Source organism: Eulemur rufifrons, chromosome 19 (genome assembly GCF_041146395.1).
Source record: "Eulemur rufifrons isolate Redbay chromosome 19, OSU_ERuf_1, whole genome shotgun sequence".
Classification (NCBI taxonomy): domain Eukaryota; kingdom Metazoa; phylum Chordata; class Mammalia; order Primates; family Lemuridae; genus Eulemur; species Eulemur rufifrons.
This window is the reverse complement of record NC_091001.1, coordinates 83,046,343-83,055,876: the sequence shown is the minus strand read 5'-3', so window position 1 is coordinate 83,055,876 and position 9,534 is coordinate 83,046,343. Positions and strand designations below refer to the sequence as shown.

At 44.8% G+C, this 9,534-nt stretch overlaps 1 non-coding gene across 1 annotated transcript; it reads left to right on the top strand.

Moving 5' to 3' along the window:
- The first annotated feature begins 2,022 nt into the window (after window positions 1-2,022).
- On the top strand, window positions 2,023-2,115 carry TRNAI-UAU (transfer RNA isoleucine (anticodon UAU)). Its single transcript is given in 2 exon segments — window positions 2,023-2,060; window positions 2,080-2,115. It is a non-coding gene; the product is annotated as a tRNA-Ile (tRNA).
- The last annotated feature ends 7,419 nt before the right edge of the window (window positions 2,116-9,534 follow it).

The window sequence follows — 9,534 nt, the reverse complement described above, 5'->3', positions numbered from 1 at the left end:
GCTGGATTTGAGAAGACACTGTGTATGGGTTCACAATTTACTTTATTGTTTACCAGGAAATGAACCCCTTTCAATTTGGGGGGGGGGTTATCCCCACCCTGCAGCAAACCATGCATTTGTCTTTTTAGCCTGTTCCAACTTTTAGGAGGAACTTATTTTGAGGGAAGAGTCTCTGCTGCACCTGACTTACCCTGGCCTCGCCCACATATGTTCCAGGGAGCCCTAATTCTGGCCTGTTGTTAACAGCCTTGCATCCCACCACCTGCCTGGTGCCTGATGGCATCTTGCAGGGCGTTGACCATCCCCTTTCTGAGCCCCTGAGTCTCAATGTGTGTCTCTTGGTTTACAAAACCATATGGAGATGGTCTCGCCTGGCTCCTTTCTCTGGGTGAATAATGCCGTCTGCACATGGCATTGAGCTTCCTAAAAACCACTCTAGGAGGCCACTGCCTTACAGAGTCTGTTGCTGCCTCCTGATCACTTTAACCTCTTCTGTTTGAATTTCAAGGCCTTCTACAGTCTGGTACCATCCTACTGCTTGACATTCGTCACCCTAACACAACCTGTTACTGTGGCCAAGTCCCCATCAAGGTGATTACACACATGACCTTCATTCTGCCCATCACTGGCTCATGCTGGTTCTCTATCTATTGCTCTTCTGGCTCTCCTAGGAGAGCAGAGGTCACCAAAGAAGGTGACCAACATGCCAATAGGTGCTCGGGAGACAACCAGGATGAGTGAGACCCGACTGAAGGAAGAGACAGAGGGGGTGGAGGGCACTTTGTGGAGTTGGCTGCTGCTGCCCGCCCAGGAGGATGTAGGTTCCTGGCGGAGCCATCAATGAGGTACGAGGGAACCGTGCGTGGGACTGACAAAAATGTTTAAATTTTAATTTCCTTTGAGATGAGAAGAAAAATAAATATAGTATTAATGACTACATCAATAAATTCTGTATGACTTATATTCATTTTTATATCATTGCAATGGTAAAGTATAATTTTTAAGAAGTTTTTCTTTTTAAATTGGATGAGCGGCGTCCACAAAGACGGGGTGGGGAACCAGCAGCCTCAAGGTCACACGTGTCCCTCCAGATCTCTCTCCAAGTTCCTCGACCGAATTCAAACTTCACAGAACAAATCCTTCAATTTGGATTGGGTCAAAAGGTCGCACTCAAGGATCCAGAAGGCCACATGTGGCCCCAAGGCCGCAGGTTCCCCATCCCTTCCCGAGTTATCTTTGTGTCCTCGGAATGCAGGTGGCTTGACAGGATTCAGGGACACGCCTCCTGCCTGGAGTGCCCGAGCACCCGCTGGGGCGGGACACCCGGCCGGAGAAAACCTCACGAGTATGATAAGGCCCCGGTGCCACACCCCCGCCCCGCCTGATCGTGGAAGGTCGGGCGCCGCCCCCGGCCACCCGAGCCCCGGGCCCTCGCCCGGCCGGCCGGGACAGCCGTCGCGGGGACGCGCTCACAGGTCTTCCGACCGCCGGAGCCGCGGGGATCGGTCGCGCCCTCCCGTCGACTTCCCACGCGGGGGCGCGGGGCTGCGAGCGGCCATCCCGGAACTCCGCGGCCAGGAGCCGAGGCCGCCCGGCCAGCCCCACCCCCGGCCCGCGTCAGCGCCGCAGCGAGGCCCGCCTGCCGGCTCCTCAGGGCTGCGCCCTCCCCTCGCCGGCCGCCCCCGGGAGGCGAAGCCCACGGAGGACGCGGCGGGGCTGCCGGGCCGCTAGTCCCATGGCGCTACCCAGGCTGCGGGCTGCGCTCTTTGCAAGGCCCAGTGGCTCTCCCGTCACGGCCATGCTAACAGACCCCACGATCCCGGAGGAGACACTCGCAGGCTTGCCCTGCTCCCTTGGCCGGGGGCCGCCGGGCCGCAGCTGCGAGCCCTGCCCCAAGTCGAAGAAGGCTGGCGCCCCGGCCCGCTCCCGCCAAGCTGCCAGCCGCGAACGCGCATGCTCCGCCGAGGCCCGCACGGGCCCGAGTGCACCCTGATAGAGCCATCGCGAGGCCGGCTCAGCGGAGCTCCAGTGGCGCAATCGGTTAGCGCGCGGTACTTATACAGCAGTACATGCAGAGCAATGCCGAGGTTGTGAGTTCGAGCCTCACCTGGAGCACGACCCTTTTGGATGTTGGCACCCCCTTTTATGTATCTCCTTGCCCGAAGGAAGGAGTTAGTCTCTCTTTAGGCTTCTCGGTTCCTGTCCCTGACTTCTGCCGCTCGACTCGCTCGGCCGCAGGCAGGAAGCTGCTCGCAGTGGAACTTCATACTCGTTCCCCAAGCTGTTTGTTGCCACCGCGCAACATGCAGCCGCTCGAACCCGGACATCCACGTACTGCTCCCCCCTAGGCCTCTTCTTAGGCCCTTTAACTGCCGCAGAACCGCGGCTGCGGACCGGATGTGCCGGGGCGCTGCCGTGTGGTGGTGGCCCTGGCTGGGCGCGGGGTCGAGTATCCAGGCGCTTCACTCCACAGGGCCAGCCCGAGCTGCTCGCGTCGGGAGGAGGCCCGGGGGCCCGGCCGCGGCCCCTCGGCCCAGGGCGGGGCCCGAGCGCCGCCGCCCACTGCGGGAGCTGGGGCCCGAGGCCCAGCGCGGGGGCGCGAATGGGGCCGTGGGGCGATCTGGGCCAGCTGCTTCCTCCCTTGTAACTAGTAATTACGAGTTCTTACCCCTCCCTGCGGGCTGCAGAGACCCTAGACTGCGGCCCTTGTCCCTCCCCAGGCACCCCGCCCGCTCCGGGCAGATTCGCAGAGTTTGGGGATGTGCCCGGGCGTTTCCCCTGCCCATCCTGTGCCCCTTCTCCCTGCTGTCGGTCTGCAGTGGTGGAATTAGCGGGCAGACCAGAGAGGGGACTTTTCTAGGGCTACCGAGTGTCACGTCGCAAATCCCCGTTCAGAAGTTCTCCCAGGGGCCCGGAAATCGGGCCACGGGGTGGGCGGATGCCCCCTGCCCCACAGCCCCAGGAGGGGTGGGCAAAGCCGGGCAAGTTTAGTTGGGGGGTGGGAGGTCTCCGGGACGTGTTCTCTCAAAAGGGCGGTTTGCAGCTGCTTTGTGGACCTGAGAGTTCGTAAATTCTGGATGGAAATACTACCTGGAGTGGTGAAAAGGAAGACCTAGAAATCTCAGAGAAAGCGGGTGGAGGGTGGTCTCCTGAGCTAGCAGCCCCAGCCTTCGGATGCCCTCTCCCACCCCGGCCCCAGGTTCAGCATGGAGACCCCCCACGCCACCGATGTGTGAGAAAGGCCACCCCCCTCACCTGAGCCTGGCGCCCAGACGCCCAAGCCAGGGACGTCGCCAGTGGCTCACAGACTCGTAAATGAATGACAGATCATTCTGTCCAACCTGGTATCGGAGGAATCCCTTCTATAATACAAAACTTCACCTTTTATTAATATTTGAAAACTGCTAGCATCAGAATTTCATTTCCTCTCAAGGCAACCCATTCTGTTTTCTGACAACTGTCATGGTTAGAACATGCTTCTTAAATATATTATTTTTGTCCTTACTGGTTACTGCTGGAATGGTGGTGACTTTGGGAACTATTTTTCTGGTAAGATGGTGGAGTGGGAAGGAAGGAAGCTGAACTAGTTGCTCTTTCTTTATTTGATTCAGAAATCTTCAGCTAAGAAATTATTGGTGGACCATAAAAAAACAAACAACTATCGGCCTATTTGTACTCAAATATCCGAGGCTGATAGAATATTTTAAGGTTGTGATAGGTGATAAAAAAAAAAAAGTAACAATATTATATTATGGGAAAATGCTTTAAAAACCAACAAGTGCTATGGCATTAGTAATAACGGCAGACTAGTGGATTAAGCCTGAAAATTACCTGTGGTGGCTTCAAGGAGGAAGATGGGTAAATATCAGGTGAAAAAAACAGGGAGGGAAGATTGAAGTGGTAGCTGAAGAGCCCCCAGGCTCCCAGCGGGAGGGAAACCTAGGTTGACATTAGCTTTGTAGAATTCTTGGATGAAGACAGGCTCATCAAAGCTGTGGGTGACAAAGCGGAAAAGAAGTACAGATTCAGTAGAATTTGGTAGAAGCATACAGCCGATCCAGGCACAGATGTTTCTGACAAATGAGAGGATGCAATTTAATGGAAATAATGGTAAGTCTCTGTTCAGTTCAAAGTTCCACGTGTGGAGATGCCTCACTTGACAGCTATTTGCATGTAAAAGATCTGGAGATTTCCAATGTGCGCAACCTCAGTTGTGCCAGCAGTGTGACCCAACTGCTAAGAATGTCAACCAGCTATTACCTCATTACTATATATGAATGCATTACATGGTGTGTTGTCAGGGACTACAAAACAGCCGTCTGTAGAACAGATCTAGCCTGCAGACAAGTTTTGTTGGGCTTTCCAGCACTGACTTCCAAAATATTTACATTTTAAAAATATCATTTGCCTACATATTGGGAGATTTCACAGGAATGCCCAGATTTCCAGTTTGTAATGGAAAATGAGAAACCCAGTCATCTGGGGCCCTTATTGCTATGGCAAGACTGGTTGCCCACTTTTGGATGTGTGTGTGGCCTTTGGTTGCCACAGTCCCTGCCAATCTCTGTTAATCTCCAACACAGAGGTAGGTGCCAGCTGCCCCAACTCCCTGGCTTGCTTTGCTGTCGTCTTTACCCCTCACTCATTTCACTCGTTTGTACCCTACAGACATTGCCTGTGTGGCCTCTGTATGGATGAAGGGAGGGGATGCTCTTGTTGAACTCTCGGTAGGTCAGAACACAGCCAGAGCACTGTGATCTGCATGAACAAGCCCATTTAAAATTCAACAGAACAAAAACAAAACCCAATTCTTTTTTATGGACAATTTCGAACATACACAAAAGTAGAGAGAATAGTATAGTTAACTCCCATGCAGACACTTTAAAGAATTGTCGATACTGTTTCAACTATCTCCTTCCCACACATTTGCCCCTATGGCTGGAATATTTTAAAGGAAATTCCAGACATGCTTTAATTTAACTTGTAAATACTTCAGTATGTCTACCCAACAGATAACCTACTTTGTAAAGAAGTATAACAGTATAACCACAGTATCACTATTACACTCAACAAGAGTAATAATAATTCCTTAGCACCATTCCATACCTAGTCTGCATTCAGATTTTCACACTCCTCTGCGAAAGGTATTTTTACACTTGGTTTGCTTGAATCAAGATCCAAACAAGGTCTACACTTTGCATTTGATTGGTATATCTTTTAAGTCTCTTTTAATCTATACCAATTCCTCTTCTTCCCACCCCCTTTTATGACGTTTCTTTGTTGACCTATAGAATTTCCCACAAAATTTGTCTAATTTTATCCTCAAGGCCTCTTTTAACATGTTCTTCAATCCCTCATGGTAATTAGATTTAGAAGCTGGATAATATTCAGATCTTTTTTCCAAAAATATGTTCTAGATGTTTCTGTGCACTATTGCATCCCAAAAGCAACTATATAATGTCTGGTTGTCCCACATTTAGGGATGTTAATTTTGCTTGGTGATTTCAGATGTGGTCAGGCTAATCTATCCATTATAAAATTCTTCATCCAACTCTAACCTAATGTTTTAGCAGCCATTGATGATCTTTGTCTAGATCTCTCTCTCTTTTTTTTTTATTGAGGATTACACGATGCTGCTTTTCTGTTATTCCCTCTGCATTTATGACTATGATTCTAAAAATCCTTTCTATTTTTAACTATTAATATTTGGCTTTCTGAAAGCACAATTAAAATGGGAAAGACTGCATAATTGCTTGATTCTTTTTCTACCAATCTTTATAATGAGTTGATGGTCTAATAATTTCTCAAGGCAACCAATTAGTTTTAAATTTTAGAGCGGTTTTTGAGTTATAGTTTATATACAACGAATTGCATTAATAATGTTGAGTAGCTTTTCATGTGTTTATTAGACATTTAAATATCTTCTTTCAGGCCGGGCGCGGTGGCTCACGCCTGTAATCCTAGCACTCTGGGAGGCCGAGGTGGGCGGATCGTTTGAGCTCAGGAGTTCGAGACCAGCCTGAGCAAGAGCAAGACCCCATCTCTACTAAAAATAGAAAGAAATCATATGGACAGCTAAAAATATATATCGAAAAAATTAGCCGGGCATGGTGGTGCATGCCTGTAGTCCCAACTACTCGGGAGGCTGAGACAGGAGGATCCCTTGAGCTCAGGAGTTTGAGGTTGCTGTGAGCTAGGCTGACGCCACGGCACTCACTCTAGCCTGGGCAACAAAGTGAGACTCTGTCTCAAAAAAATAAATAAATAAATAAATATCTTCTTTCATAAAGTATCTGTTCAAATCTTTTCTTTCTTGCTTTTTTTCTTTTTTTTTTTGACAGTATCTGTCTGTCGCCCAGGCTGGCATGCAGTGGTATGTTCATAGTTCACTGTAGCCTCAAATTCCTGGGCTCAAGTGATCCTCCCACCTCAGCCTCCCAAAGTGCTGAGGCTACAGGCATAAGCCACCACCCCTGACATTTTGTTCATTTCTTATTGGGTTGTTTGTCTTGTAGAGGTGTTTTTGTTGTTGTTGTTTTTTGGTATATTCTAGACATAATTTCTTTGTTGAATATATGATTTATAATTTCTCTCAGTTGGTAGCTTGGGTTTTCATTTTCTAATGGTGTCTCAAAGAGCAAAATTTTAAAATTTGGATGAAATTCAGTTCATTGATTTTATTTTTTTCTATCATGGATTATACTTCTGATGTCAAATAAGAAATCTTTGCCTAACCTGAGGTCACAAAGATTTTATTCTATTTTTTCGTTCTTATATTTAGATTTATGCTTCATTTTGAGTTGAGTTAATTTTTGTGTATGGAGTGAGGTAAGGGCCTCGATTTTTTTTTTTGTATATGGTTATCCAAATTATGGCATTATTTGCTGAAAAGCTTATCTTTTCCTGATTAAATTTCCTTGATAAGTCAAGAATAAACTGACTATAAATGTAACAATATTGAGTCTTCTGATTCCATAAACATGGTATATCTTTCCATTTATTTAGGTCTTTAATTTCTTTAAGCAATGTTTTGTACTTCCCAGTGCATAAGTCCTATATTGTTTCTTATTTAAATATTTGGCCGAATTCACCAGTGAAGCACTGTGGGCTTGCAGTTTTCCTTGTGGAAAGGTTTTTTGTTTTTGTTTTTTTTCAGTCCTACAAATTCAAGTTGTTTAATAGATATAAAGCTATTCAGGTTATCTATTTATTCTTTTTTAATTAAAAAAATGAAAAAAAATAGAAATGGGATTTGGCTATGTTGCCCAGGCTGGAGTGCAGTGGCTATTCACAGACACCATTATAGCACACTGCAGCCTTGAACTCCTGACCTCAAGTGATACTCCTGCCTCAGCCTCCTGAGTAGCTGTGACTTTAGGTGCATACCACCATGCCTAGCTATTTAGGTTATCTATTTATTTATCTTTTATTTTTAAAATTTTATTTTAATTTGCTACAGCTGCTGGAATGGGATATCTATTCTTGAGTGAACTTTGATATTTTTGTCTTTCAAAAAATTTGTCTATTTCATTGGATTTGTGAATTTATTGGCATAAAATTATTCATAATTTTCCCTTCTTATCTTTTTTATTATCTGTAAAACCTGTCGTAATGTGCCTTCCCTAATTCCTTAGTAATTGTGTCCTTTCTCAGTTCGGCTAGAGGTTTTTTACTTTTATTTGTCTTTTCAAAGAAACAGCTTTTGGTTTCATTGATATTCTCTATTATTCTTCTGGTTTTTATTTTATTGATTTCTTTTTTTTTTTTTTTTTTTGAGACAGAGTCTCACTCTGTCACCCTGGGTAGAGTGCAGTGGTGTCATTCTAGCTCACTGCAACCTCAAACTCCTGGGTGCAAACGATTTTCCTGCCTCAGCCTCCCAAGCAGCTGGGGCTATAGGCGTGAGCCACCACGCCCAGCTGATGTTTTATTTTTAGTAGAGTCAGGTTCTCACTTTTGCTCAGGCTGGTGCTGAGCAAACTCCTGAGCTCAAATGATTCTCCTGCTTTGGCCTCCCAGAGTGCTAGCGTTACAGGTGTGAGCCACTGCACCAGGCCTATTTTGTTGATTTCTTTTCTTTATTGTTTCTCCTGCTTACTTTGGTTTAATTTGCTCTCTTCTTTTTCTAGTTTCTTAAGGAATGAGCTGAAGTCATTGATTTACACCTTTCTTATTTTCTAATAAGGCACTTTAGTGCTATAAATTTCCCTGTAAGTACTACTTTAGCTGACATCCACAAATTGTTGTGTTTTCATTTTCATTCAGTTCCAATACTTTCTGATTTCCTCTTTGATTCATGGGTTATTTAAAAATATATATTAGTTTCTAAATATTTTGGGATGTTTCAGATAGCTTTGTGTTATTGATTTCTAGTTTAATTCCACTGTGGTCAGAGCTCCTTTGAATCATTTTAAATTTCTTGTACTTTTTTTATGGCCCAGAATATTGTCTATCTTAGTAAATGTTCTGATGCACTTTTTGGACAGAGTATTCTATCAATGTCAGTGATACCAAGTTGGTTTACAGTGTTGTTCAAGTGTTCTGGGTCCTTGATTTTCTGCCTACTTGTTCTATCTGTCATTGAGAGAAGGATATGAAAGTGACCAACTACAATACATTTTTCTATTTCTCCTTTTAGTTCTATCTTTTCCTGTTTCATGTACTGTGAGGCTCTGTTGTTGAGTGTGTAAATGTCAGGATTGATTAATTGACCTTGTTATTGTTCATGTTTGATTTGTCCAATGTTTGGCTAGCAGAAGTCACATCAATTTGCTTCCTGGGTATTTTTAACATAATCTGAGGTCCTTAATAGTTTTCTTGTTTCTGACATTACAAGATGTTCCACATGTTTTGTACATTTCTTCCTTCAAACCTGGAATCAGTCATTTCTCCCAGGAACCTGGTTCCTTTTCTTAGGAAATGTCATTTAGAGACCACGGTCTGGGTGCTAGAGTTGCTTATTGCTACTCCACGGTCGCCATATTTTCTAGGATTTTTCAGTGGACAGAAATGTGAAGTGCATATTTTTTAAAAAGAGAAAATAAAGCCTGAATTTATGATGATATTTACAATTCAAATTTAAGATTTCAGGATTCATGCCTTTTAATTTTATATTAGGATCTCTTTTCTCTTGTCCTGAAAATCAACTTTGACATAATTCCTTAGTTACCTATTTGCTTTATCCTACTACATACACACACACGTTTCAAAATAACAATACCAATATTATTTCTAACAATAAGGTTATGAAATGTAGTTTAAGACTCTTTTATGGTAAATTTTGTCCTTAGTTTTTATTCAAAATACAGTATTCAAAAGACTGTGTTTTGAAGTCAAAATAATTTTTCTGCAAATACCTACGTTACCAACTTGGTAGACATTTAAGTCAGCTTGTTTTACATTTTTAGGGCTTGCTTTTTTTTTTCTTTTTGGCTTATTTATTTAAAACATTTACAGGCTTCCAAAGTCAAAACTATAAAACATGAAGTCTATCCTATATTCTTGCCCACTCAATCCTATTTCCTTCTTCCCTCT